Consider the following 11,084-nt stretch of genomic DNA (forward strand, 5'->3'; position numbering starts at 1 on the left):
CTCTCTTTGCTCTTCCCGACTAAGGAAGGGGCCGACGAGATCCGAACAGCGAGAGGACGCCCACGACCACCATGGCACGGTTGGTCGGCAATGTGAGGGAATCCGAAGGAAGAGAGAACAACACCGAGATCCAGGAGCTCGTACACAGAAGGGGCATCGACTTACTTCCTCCTATCCCTCCCCTCCCGCTATCTCCCCTTCTGCACCAGATCTACCTCTCCGGCAATCACGACCTTGCCTTCGTGGGTGCCCTTCCGACGGCTCCCCCTTTGCCACCACCTGGAGCGGGAGCGGTGGTTCGAGGGGGAGGGGTACGAGGCGATGCACGTTCAAGGCAGGCGGTGGAGCGGCGACATGGGCGGCCGATTTAACCCTAAGAAAGGCATGGCGTTTGAGGGTTCTATCTTCGACGCCGGGCCGATTTTTGAGTCCTATGGCGTAGCTCACGGATAGGCAGGTCGATTGCTCAATTTTTGAGTTGGCCATCATCATCATCTCCCTGTTGCTGGAGAAGGGACTTCATCATGTCCGGGAGGTGAGTCAGAGCTTCACTTTGTCTGATATGTGTTTGGGTATTTTTCTTGACAGGAAAGTTGCTCAGGAATTTATTTTTTTTACTATAATTTTTAAAGGAAAATTATGAGGCGTTTGTCTCAATCTTGATCTATGTATGTATGTATTGGGAAAAAAAAAATCTAAACTATCTTGATCAGGATGAACTTGGTTTGCGAATACAAAAAGTTATTTTGCTTTGTTGTTTCTTTGGGAGTTATCAGTAACATCAAGAAATTAAATGAAGCGAAAGCGGTTTCTTTACGAGTTATCAGTCATGTTTCACGAGGAAGCATGGTTTTATAAATTCTCAGTTTATATCTTAAAGATTAATCATTTTTCAGTTTCTGGAATGTCTGGGGCTGCAAGTAAGAAATTGTCCTGATAATTTCATACTTCAGATCCTTGAATGGCTTATCTTTTTCCTAGCTTGGAATTATGCTACTCCATCTTGTCCTGCATCAGCATCATTTTCTCATATGACTGACAGTTACATCTGCTTTGACTTCGTTGTCAGTGGTTTATCAAGAGGCAAAAGAGAACTCTTTTTGAAGTTCTTGAGAAGGTGAAAGCCGGTAAAACCAGAAAGTTCATACCTAAATTGGAGCACTCTTTCGACGTGCATGGTATCCGGAATAGATGAATTACTGTAACTCTGTGATCCATTGTGGTTTTCGCAGAGTTGATGATTCTCGGCTTCATCTCCTTGCTGTTGACGTTTAGTCAGGACCAGATCGCGAAAATCTGCGTGCCAAAGGCAGTTGCAGATTCTATGCTGCCATGTCGCCCTGATGCAGAGTCAACTGGCAGAAATAAAAGGTGGTTGCTTGCGCTGGTGCTGACGGAGTCACACCTGAAGCGCAGGATTTTAGCTGCTGGTGGTTCAGTGGTTGAATGCCCCCCAGTGAGTAGTGCACAGCAACTTCCAATTCTCTGATTGTTTGGTTGAAAATAATCTATTGTAAACAAAATCTAAGAAGCTTTCACTAAAATGTTCAGTTGCGATCACTTGTAGGAAAAGGAGCAACTGATTACTGCCACAGGCTTGCACCAGTTGCACATTCTGATGTTCTTTTTGGCTGTGTTTCATGTGGTAAATAGTGGTCTTATAATGGTCCTTGGAAGAGCAAAGGTGAATCTGCAGTGACAGAGTAGTGGATTACATTATGTATCATTCTGAATAATTCCATAGCATTGCCTGAGGATGATTTAGTTTAGCTGTTGCAGTATCCACTTTGCATTGATAATCTTCTCTTGGGCAGATACACAGATGGAAGGACTGGGAAAAGGATACGACATCGGCTGAGTATGCCTTCACGACTGGTATATATATGTTCACTATTCTTTGTTTTTTTGTCCCAGATTTGCATCCTTGGATCCTAGTTTGAGTGGTAAAAGTGCAGAACCAGTATATCGTGATGCAAAAGGTTTGAGTTCTCTGACACAGCATTGAATTTGAAATTTTTTCATGTACATTTGGAAGCCCAGATTCTACCGGTTTTGTAGTTTTATATTTGCATGTTTCTGACTGCTGAGTGACTGAATTATTTTCTGCAGGGAAAGCTATTTCAAAGGAAGAGCTACTGAAACCAAAGGAGGAAGAGAAACCAAAGGTATTTTTCACACACTTCATCTTTGATTTGGTGGTCATGTTTACCATACGTGTCAGTTAATTCCCAAGAGCTATATTTTTTTGTTTCACTTTTATTGTTAGCTATATGAGCACAACATGCTATGCTTTTGATTTATTATTACAGCTATTTATCAGAAAGGAGAATTATTGGTACACTTTTGATTGTTTAATTATAGGCTCTCTTAGTTGGAAGCAAGTGTAGTGCTGATTGTGTAGGAGTGATTTGTAACCCTTATTATTATTTATTAGTTTTTGCACAATTTTTTATGTTGGATCCATTGCTGTCTAGTTGATTTTTATTTGCTCTTTTTGTTTATTTAAGTTCACTTCCATTTGCAATCTCTTCATATATTAGTGACTAATGGTTGGTTGCTGTTCCTGGATTTGTTATAGCGCTATTGGTTGTTTCTACTAAAGAAAGTTAACTTTTATCAAGAATATTCTTCTGTGATCTTCCTACACAATTGGGAGACTTTGCAAAACCAAAGTAACTAATTTATTAGGTTGAAATGATTGATAGATGAGTGATCTCAGTCTTCGCATGACTAACATTTTTTTTTTTATGTTCAAAACCTTTCATTTTGTTTTGTATGGTTCTCTCTAAGAGCATGGACCTAGTTATCTTTTGACAGCTGAATATGATTCTTTTACTTCATTTGTAACTGCAAATTCAACTTTCTAATACCTTGTGAACCACTAAATATCCTTATTGCAAGCATTGAAGTAAGCATTGATGTGGTTGAGATAAATGATGAATATGTCTCTTTTTAAGCATTCAAATTAGTCATCTTGTTACCTGGTGCTCTTACTACTTTTTCAACTATGATTTTTGGTCTTGGTTTACTAATATATTATTTATGTGTTTTTACAGTTTACAAATCTCAAGTACTCCAGAGTTGAAATTGATGAAGTGCGGTTCGAGTGGGCTGAATGCATGCTAGATTACATTTGAAGTGCAGTTCTACTTTGATGTGTTGTTAAAAGAATGATCTACCTTGATTATGATATCTATTAGCTTTTGATGTAAAAAGAATATTTGTGTATTTTATGGATACTGTTGTAAGAAGAATATTTATGTAATTTGTGAATATTTGTGTATTTTATGGATAATGTTGAATGAAGAATATTTGTGTAATTTGTTAATATTTGTGTATTTTTTTGTTACTATTTCGGAAATCAAATTTATACTGTTAAAAAATACTGATATTACATCGGTTTTCCACCGCTGTAAAACCGGTGTTATTAACTAATATTACATCAGTTTTACACCGTTGATGAAACGATGTCGTTAAGTGATACTACACCGGTTAATAACCGATTCGAAAACCGGTGTCGTTAAGTGATACTACACCGATTTTAACCCGATGTCTAAAATGGCAGACTTTTAACATCGGCTTCATAGACATCGGTCGAAAATGAAATAGACACCGGTGGAAAACCGATGTCTATGAAGGTTTTTGTTGTAGTGTTTAGATCTAATCTAAACGTCGATGTTGTATCATATACACGATATAGATCTAATCTAATCGATATGGTACATCTTGTACACGATGTAGATCTAATCTAATCATAAGGGTGCATCTTGTGCACGATTTAGATCTAATCTAATCGATAGGCACTAATTAACTACTTAATTAAATATGCATCACATACATATAAGCAATTAATTAAATAATTTTGTGATTATGTCATGGCCCTACTACGATCTTCTCAAGCCAATGAGAAGATCGGATGGTCAACCTAAGGTTAACAGCTTCTCAAGCTCCTTCCTTTTGACCACCTCGTGTTGCTCGCACCCTCCTCGTAACTCCGTCTCGAGTAGACCTTCCACCGCCTTAAAATTTACATTACAATTTTGAAACTCGAGTTACATTCGAGTCTAAATCTAATTTACAACCAGAATATAAGAGAAAGGCACGACGTGCAGGCCGTGAAAATAAAATAAATATAAAATAAATACACCACTCACATCACATAACGGCACGCAGGCCGTATTATGAATTACAACACATTTCCAAATCCAATTTGGGCCGTTTGGGCCATGACTATCACAAAATTAAAATATAATTCAAAATTATATATTTCTATAATTTTTTGTAATTTTTTTTATAATTTTACAGATTTTATGAGTAAAATTTTCCCGGCGGTCCCGATTAGCGATTTAGGGCGCAATCGCGGAGCAAATCCCCTTGCGGGGTTAAGGGCAATACCCCTACCCGCGATCTAACCATCGCGAGTTGCTCCTAAGCGATCCAAGAGCGCCTTAGCTCGCTGTCCCAAAAATTTTTGGGGCGAAATTTTGCCGTTTTGAAAAATTCTTCTCGATAGTCGAAGCCTACAAGTGCCGAAACAATTGTGCTTCGCTTCTACGAGAAAAATACCCATAAAAACTCTAAAAACCATAAAATTACAGAATATCACAGAACTGAATTTTTGTTATAAAAACAAAAACTAAACTCGTACAAGCTTCGCACGTGGCTCTGATACCACTGTTGGATTTTTTTGGCGGCGAAAACCGCGTTTTCGCGTCGCGGAAACCCCGAAAGCCCCAAAGCCAACGGATCCGTGCAAAGAAAAATTTAGAAAACTACTAATACGAGTTTCTACCAAGATCTACTCCTAGATCTACATGGAAAAAGGGTTATACCTTTGAAGCAAAGCCCTTCGCGTATCCCGCTCGTCCTCAGTTCGCCGGATCTCGAAAGTGTCAAAGTAGACACTTCTCTATGTGTATCCACACAAGCAAGAGATGGAGAAAAACCTCTAAGGATGTGCTAGCAACCTTAGAGATCAGTAGTGGAGGAGGAGAGGGAGAGAAGAGAACCAAGGAAGAAGAAGATGGAGTTACACATGAAAAATGAAACTCCTTTTCATGAATAAAAGTGGCTGGCCACATTTTTGGCTTGTAACTCCCATGGAATATCAAGAGTCACCACTCTTGGCAACTCCCATGAGGTGGCATTTGGTCAAGTCAAACTTGACCAAATGAAGAAGCCTTGATGATGTAGCATTGGTCAAGTCAAAGTCAAGTCAAAACTTGACTCTTCATCTTCCTACTTATGTCATGTCAAACTTGACCACTTCTCTCCCTTGGTTGATCTAATCTAATCATTGGTTCAAGTCAATTTTAATTTAATGAATCTCTATTCATTGAATTAAATTAATTAAATGAGTCTAAGTCCAAATTAGACTCACTTAACACATGAACCAAATTGAGTCCAACTCAATTAGCCTACCTTGGATTACTCTTAATCCAATTTGGTTCATCAAATGAACCTAATCCTTTAGGTTCATCAAATGAACCTAATCTCCATCTAATTGCCCTTTGTGTGTGACCCTATAGGTTCTTGTAACGTTGGCAATGCTCCTAAACCCATTTAGAAGCATAAGTAATTAGCGGTATCTAGCAACACATCATTACTACCCAAATTACAAGAATGTTGAGATCCAACATCACCTTGTGACTACTAATTATGACTCCTCACAATATATGACAAGTGTCCTTCTATCCTAGACATCTAGATTGATCAATGTGAGGTATAGACCGTGTCATCCTCTAATCAATCTAAATCTTGAACTCCAAGTAGAATCACTAAATCAAATGAGCTCAATATCTCATATTGACTCATTTGGGCATGGCCATGCACTTCGTTGTCTCACTCTATCAAGAATATCGATGTCTCTCCCGTCATATTGGAGGGATAGATCCCATCTACATCACTCACATCCCTCTGCATAATTCGTTACATACCCAGTAATCGCCTTTATAGTCCACCCAGTTACGGGTGACGTTTGACGAAACTAAAGTACATAACTCCTTATGTAGGGATCCATGGTGACTTCAGGTCTAAGGACTAATAGTCATACTAATAGCCACATGAGAAAGTATATGACACTCATATAACGATCCATGATACTTTCTCATGGCGGGTCATTCAGTATACATTCTCCAATGTATACCCATGTGTCAACTTGATATCTCTATATCCATGACTTGTGAGATCAAGTCATCGAGTTGACCTACATGCTAGTCTTATTGCATTAACATTGTCCCTGATTGTTAATACTCGACTAGTAATGATTAAGAGTAGTGTTCCCTATGTCATCTCACTATCGGTTCAACTAACCGATTGATATAGGTGAGAACCGTCTACTCAAGGACGTTATTATACTTAGTTTATTTGGCACCAATACAAGTAAGTATAATAACAAAAAACCAAATGCCTTTATTTATATAGAATATGATACAACAAGTTCAAAATACAATCATCAAATGATTGGCTCTAGGGCTCTAGCTAACAACTACATTAGATTTAAGTATCCTTAAGCATTCCACCAACAAAATGAATTAAATAACCCTAATCAATCCACCATCCAAATATACAACCAAATTACATCTCAATAATAACATAATCATCCATATTCCACAATCAATTTCCACTAATCATCACACTCATCAAAATCATCTTTGCAATCACCCATCTAATTAACCAAACCATCACATAATAACACATTCCAAAACTGATATCAATACATTTATTGATCAAATCAGTGTTGAACCATGAAACTAATCTTAATAACTGCCTTCTTTAAATCCTTGGCCAAAAAAGGATAGCTACCGCAAATCAAGAACTCCAAATCTACCATATAAACCATATTCGGACAAGTATTACTCCCCCATTAATCTCCATAATAGAATCTAAGAACCAGATCTAGGTTTACTAAATAACAATTCAAATTCCAGGAAATGGTATCGATCCAATGAAAAAACCAAGATAGGATTCCATTCGGCATTAATCCAAATCTACACACTTGCCCTAAATCCATATCTATAGCCACATAGTGAAGGATCCAGGGCAACCATGATGTCGATCCAGTAAAGAGGAGGGTGGCAATGGCGCTAGGGCATGGCTTGGTGATCGGAGGAAAGAGAGGAGCATGACAAACAACGACCAACACCAATTGTCAATCAATGATGCATAGATTAGAACAAATCCCCTTTCCACAGCTCCGATAGAAGGAGAGGTCTCACTTGTTGGCTAGCGGTGTTAGTGATAGGGCTTGGATAGCCAACGTCGGGCCGCGAGGGAAGAAGGAATCTCGTGAGAGGGAAAGCATTGACGGATCAGAGCTAGGGCACAAATTCCCCTCTTGATCGAAGACCCGCATGCACAAATGAAGTGACTCGATGAGGAAGACAGTGGCTGGACGGACTCGGGCAATTAGTGGAGGAGAAAGGAGTCTTGGCCGGTGATGGCCTGGACAAAACCGACATCGTCGAGAATCAGCGACATCAGGGGTAGAGATGCGATGAACAAAGCCATCAGGCAAGGAGTAGAGGAGAAGCGACATTTAAAGGGAGCTAGGTCACTGTGGCAAGATTTAATAAGTAGGGTTTAATCAACATAACCCTAAGTTAACTTCTCAATCAACTCCCACTTGATGGTTATTCTATATAAGACTCCTTTGAGACCAATAGATCCATCTCCTCAGACCTTCGATTAAATTTTGAAAAATTCTTAAAAATCTAATAAGGTTATTTCTCTAATAACTCTTATTATTTAATTTTCAGATCTTACACTAGGTACCTAGCCAAGCTGCTCGTGCGAAGCTAGTCAGTGCACCTAAAGTGGTCCGAGCGCTTGGACTGTCCAAGCGCCTGGATCGCTCTAGGCGCCTGGATGCCTTCTTTACAGCTCCTTTTCATTTTTTTTTCTGCAACAAGGTTAGCACACATGAAATAATAGGAAAAAGGAAAAGTAGCACTTTGACAATCTCTGGACTATCCGTCCTTAACCTTCGATTTTGCTGAAACCCACGGGTCGGACCGACGCCTATTATTTCCCCGATCGGGAACATGTTCTCACTAGATCTCTCCTTCAGTTGCTTACCTCTTACTTACCAACTACAGTCGCTTGACTCACCTTTGACCCACCAGGTCTTCCCGCCAGTTGTCAGGTCCTGCGGACCCAATTGGATTTCAGTTTGTTGTCAGGTCTCGCAGATCCAACCAGACTTTCTACCAGATATCGGGTCTCACGGACCTATCTGGACTTTGCACCAGCTATCAGGACCCATGGACCTAGCTGAATTTCAGCCTGGTGTCAGGTCCTTGATGTGCATAGATTATATATGTGTAGGGATCTAGTGCGCTAAACATGCAAAAAGCGCAATAGGAAATTTACTAGATCCTCTCCAGAAGATCCAAGCAAAGGAAAAACTATCATATACTAAGTTTGATTAAAGAGTTACACCTTTAGTGCATGCACTCGATCTCCCGATAGCTAGGATCTCAGCACAATCATGTGTCCATGCCTCTATAATATCCACACAAACAAGTCATCGTTTGTGTCGTAAACTCATAAAGTGGAGAAGGAAACCACCTAAGGTTGTGCTAGCAACCAAGAGAGGTGGTTTAGCCAAGATAAGGAAGAAGAAGAGGAATCTCAATGGATACAACAAGTTTTCATCTAATGAAAATTCCATTCATAAATCATATTTATATCCATCTAAGGAATACCAAAGGGTTTTGCCCTTTGGTCTTTCTCTCTTCAATCTAATGGTTCAAAATTGACCATTCAATCCAATAGTTCAAAATTGACCATTCATCATCCTTGATGAACTCGAGTTCACCTAATGAGTCTAACTCATTGAACCTTATCAATCCAATTGACTCCATGAGCATCAATCCAAATTGACTCCATGAATCTAATTTGAATTAGAGTCAATCCAATAATTTGATCCAATTGAGTTTAACTCAATGAGTCTAATTCAAATTAGATTTAAACCAATGATCCATCATATAAACCCATCTCCAAATCAACTTGTTCATTATGTGTGACCCAATAGGTTCTCATAACATTGGCAATGTATCCAAATCAATATTTAGATATATAAGCAATGTGTGGCATCTAGTAAGCCATCATTGCTACCCAAGTGTCTAAAATGTCGAGATCTGACATAACCTTTCCGTGTCTATTATCTTGTATGACTTGATCTTTCTATCCTTGATATCTAGATTGATTAATGAGGCATAGATCGTGTCATCCTCTTATCAATCTTTGTGTTTCTTGATCTCTATGTAGACACACTCAATCAAATAAACTCAATATCTTATATTGATTCATTTGAGCATGGTCATACTTTCTTATGTCCTACTAATTAAGGAGCCCATAGATATCACTTTCGTCATATGGAAGGGATAGATCTCATCTACATCATTCATATCCCTCTGCATAAGTTATTGCATATCCAGTGATCGACTTTATAGTTCACCCTGTTACATGTGATGTTTGTCGATACCAAGATACAACTCCTTATGTAGGGAACCGTAGTAACTTCAAGTCTAAGGACTATTCATACTAATAGTCACATGAGAATATTTATGACACTCATATAATGATCCATGAAATATTCTCATGGTGGGTTATTTAGTATATATTCTCTAATATTTACCCATGTGTCAACATAATATCTCAAATCTATGACTTGTGAGATTAAGTCATCCGTTGACCTACATACTGGTCTCAATGCATTAATATTGTCCTTACATATTAATGTTTGACTAAGAATAGTTAAGAGTAGTGTTCTATGTATATCTACAATATCTCACTATCAATTCAACCAATTGATATGTTGTAGATTAGAGCCTCCTACTCTAGGTCATTATTATACTTATTCATTTGACATTGAATTGAAGTAAATATAATAACCAACTTTACCTTTTATTAATAATAAAATATGATACAAAAGAAGCCCTTAACAATTATCTCATAATTGGTACTAGGGATAATACTAACGATATATTATTTTGTATTGTTTAATGCACATCTTGCTGTATTTATTGCTTTTAATCTATGTTTTCTCTCCCTTAATCATGTTTATTTCAGCAAAATTACTATTTTACATCCAGAGATCTGCTTAGAGAAAGCCTGTTTGGAATACTCATTTAGTTGAGAGTTGATTATTTTAATTAACCTAGGTATAAATCATCTAAACCGAAGTTCCTAATCTTATTCCTCCCCTCTACACTGATGCCTCTTTTCTTCACCAGATCCTTTCTTCTCCTCATCCATCACCCATCTCATCTCCCATCTCTCTCTCCCTTGCACTCACACACAACCTTGTCGTGCTACCCAGATATCTGACGTCGTGACCCTTGCCTCGCCACCGACCACCATCGATGGTCATCGCCCAGCCCAAGTAATGTGGGTCATGCCCTAGCTTCGCATCGCTACATTAGCATCATCTCTTACTTCTCAAGCTGACATCGTCTGCCATGGTGTGAGCACCATCACTGACTCCTCTTCAACCATGAGCAAGAGTCGTTAGCCTCCTTGGTGTGACGCCCTCTCTCCCTCTCGTGCGGCGCCCATCGCACCTTTGAAGTTGCCTACCTCCTCCCCTTTTCCTATCCTGGAAGGGGGTTACTATCATCTGAGGTGGGATTATAATTGAAGAGCCAAGAAGTTGTGGGAGGTTGAGCTGCCACCATTTCACTGTCGATGTCGTCGATCCTTAGCCTCGTGTTTCTTCTGACCTCGTCTTCTCCTCTCCACTGTTGCTAGCAGCTAGCTCCATTAATAGCCAGTCCTAATCAATGCTACTCCGACCATAGTGAACCACCAGAGAGGAAGGAGGTCAGTTGTTGATTTGGGTAACGGATTTCATTTGTTAGATTTAATTTAATGATGACATATCTATGTTCATATCTTCCTAGAACCATAACCTCAAAGATGTTTAGAGTATTGGGAGGGATTCATTCCACAACAAGTTGTGGTTGGAGAAGGAGAACAAGCAGTGTTTGGGTAACAAAATCTTACTTTTGATTGAACTTACATCAATAGAAAGATTAGATAGGAGAATTCTGATTTGATACATTTGATTACTTGTGTGTTTG

The 11,084-nt window shown here is 38.9% G+C and overlaps 1 long non-coding RNA gene across 1 annotated transcript; it reads left to right on the forward strand.

Annotated features, from left to right (window-relative positions):
* The first annotated feature begins 1,388 nt into the window (after positions 1-1,388).
* LOC122003759 lies at positions 1,389-3,111 on the forward strand. Its single transcript, XR_006118084.1, has 4 exons — positions 1,389-1,456; positions 1,568-1,979; positions 2,110-2,165; positions 3,057-3,111. It is a non-coding gene; the product is annotated as an uncharacterized LOC122003759 (long non-coding RNA).
* Positions 3,112-11,084: the final 7,973 nt, after the last annotated feature.

This window comes from Zingiber officinale, chromosome 7B (genome assembly GCF_018446385.1).
Source record: "Zingiber officinale cultivar Zhangliang chromosome 7B, Zo_v1.1, whole genome shotgun sequence".
NCBI lineage: Eukaryota > Viridiplantae > Streptophyta > Magnoliopsida > Zingiberales > Zingiberaceae > Zingiber > Zingiber officinale.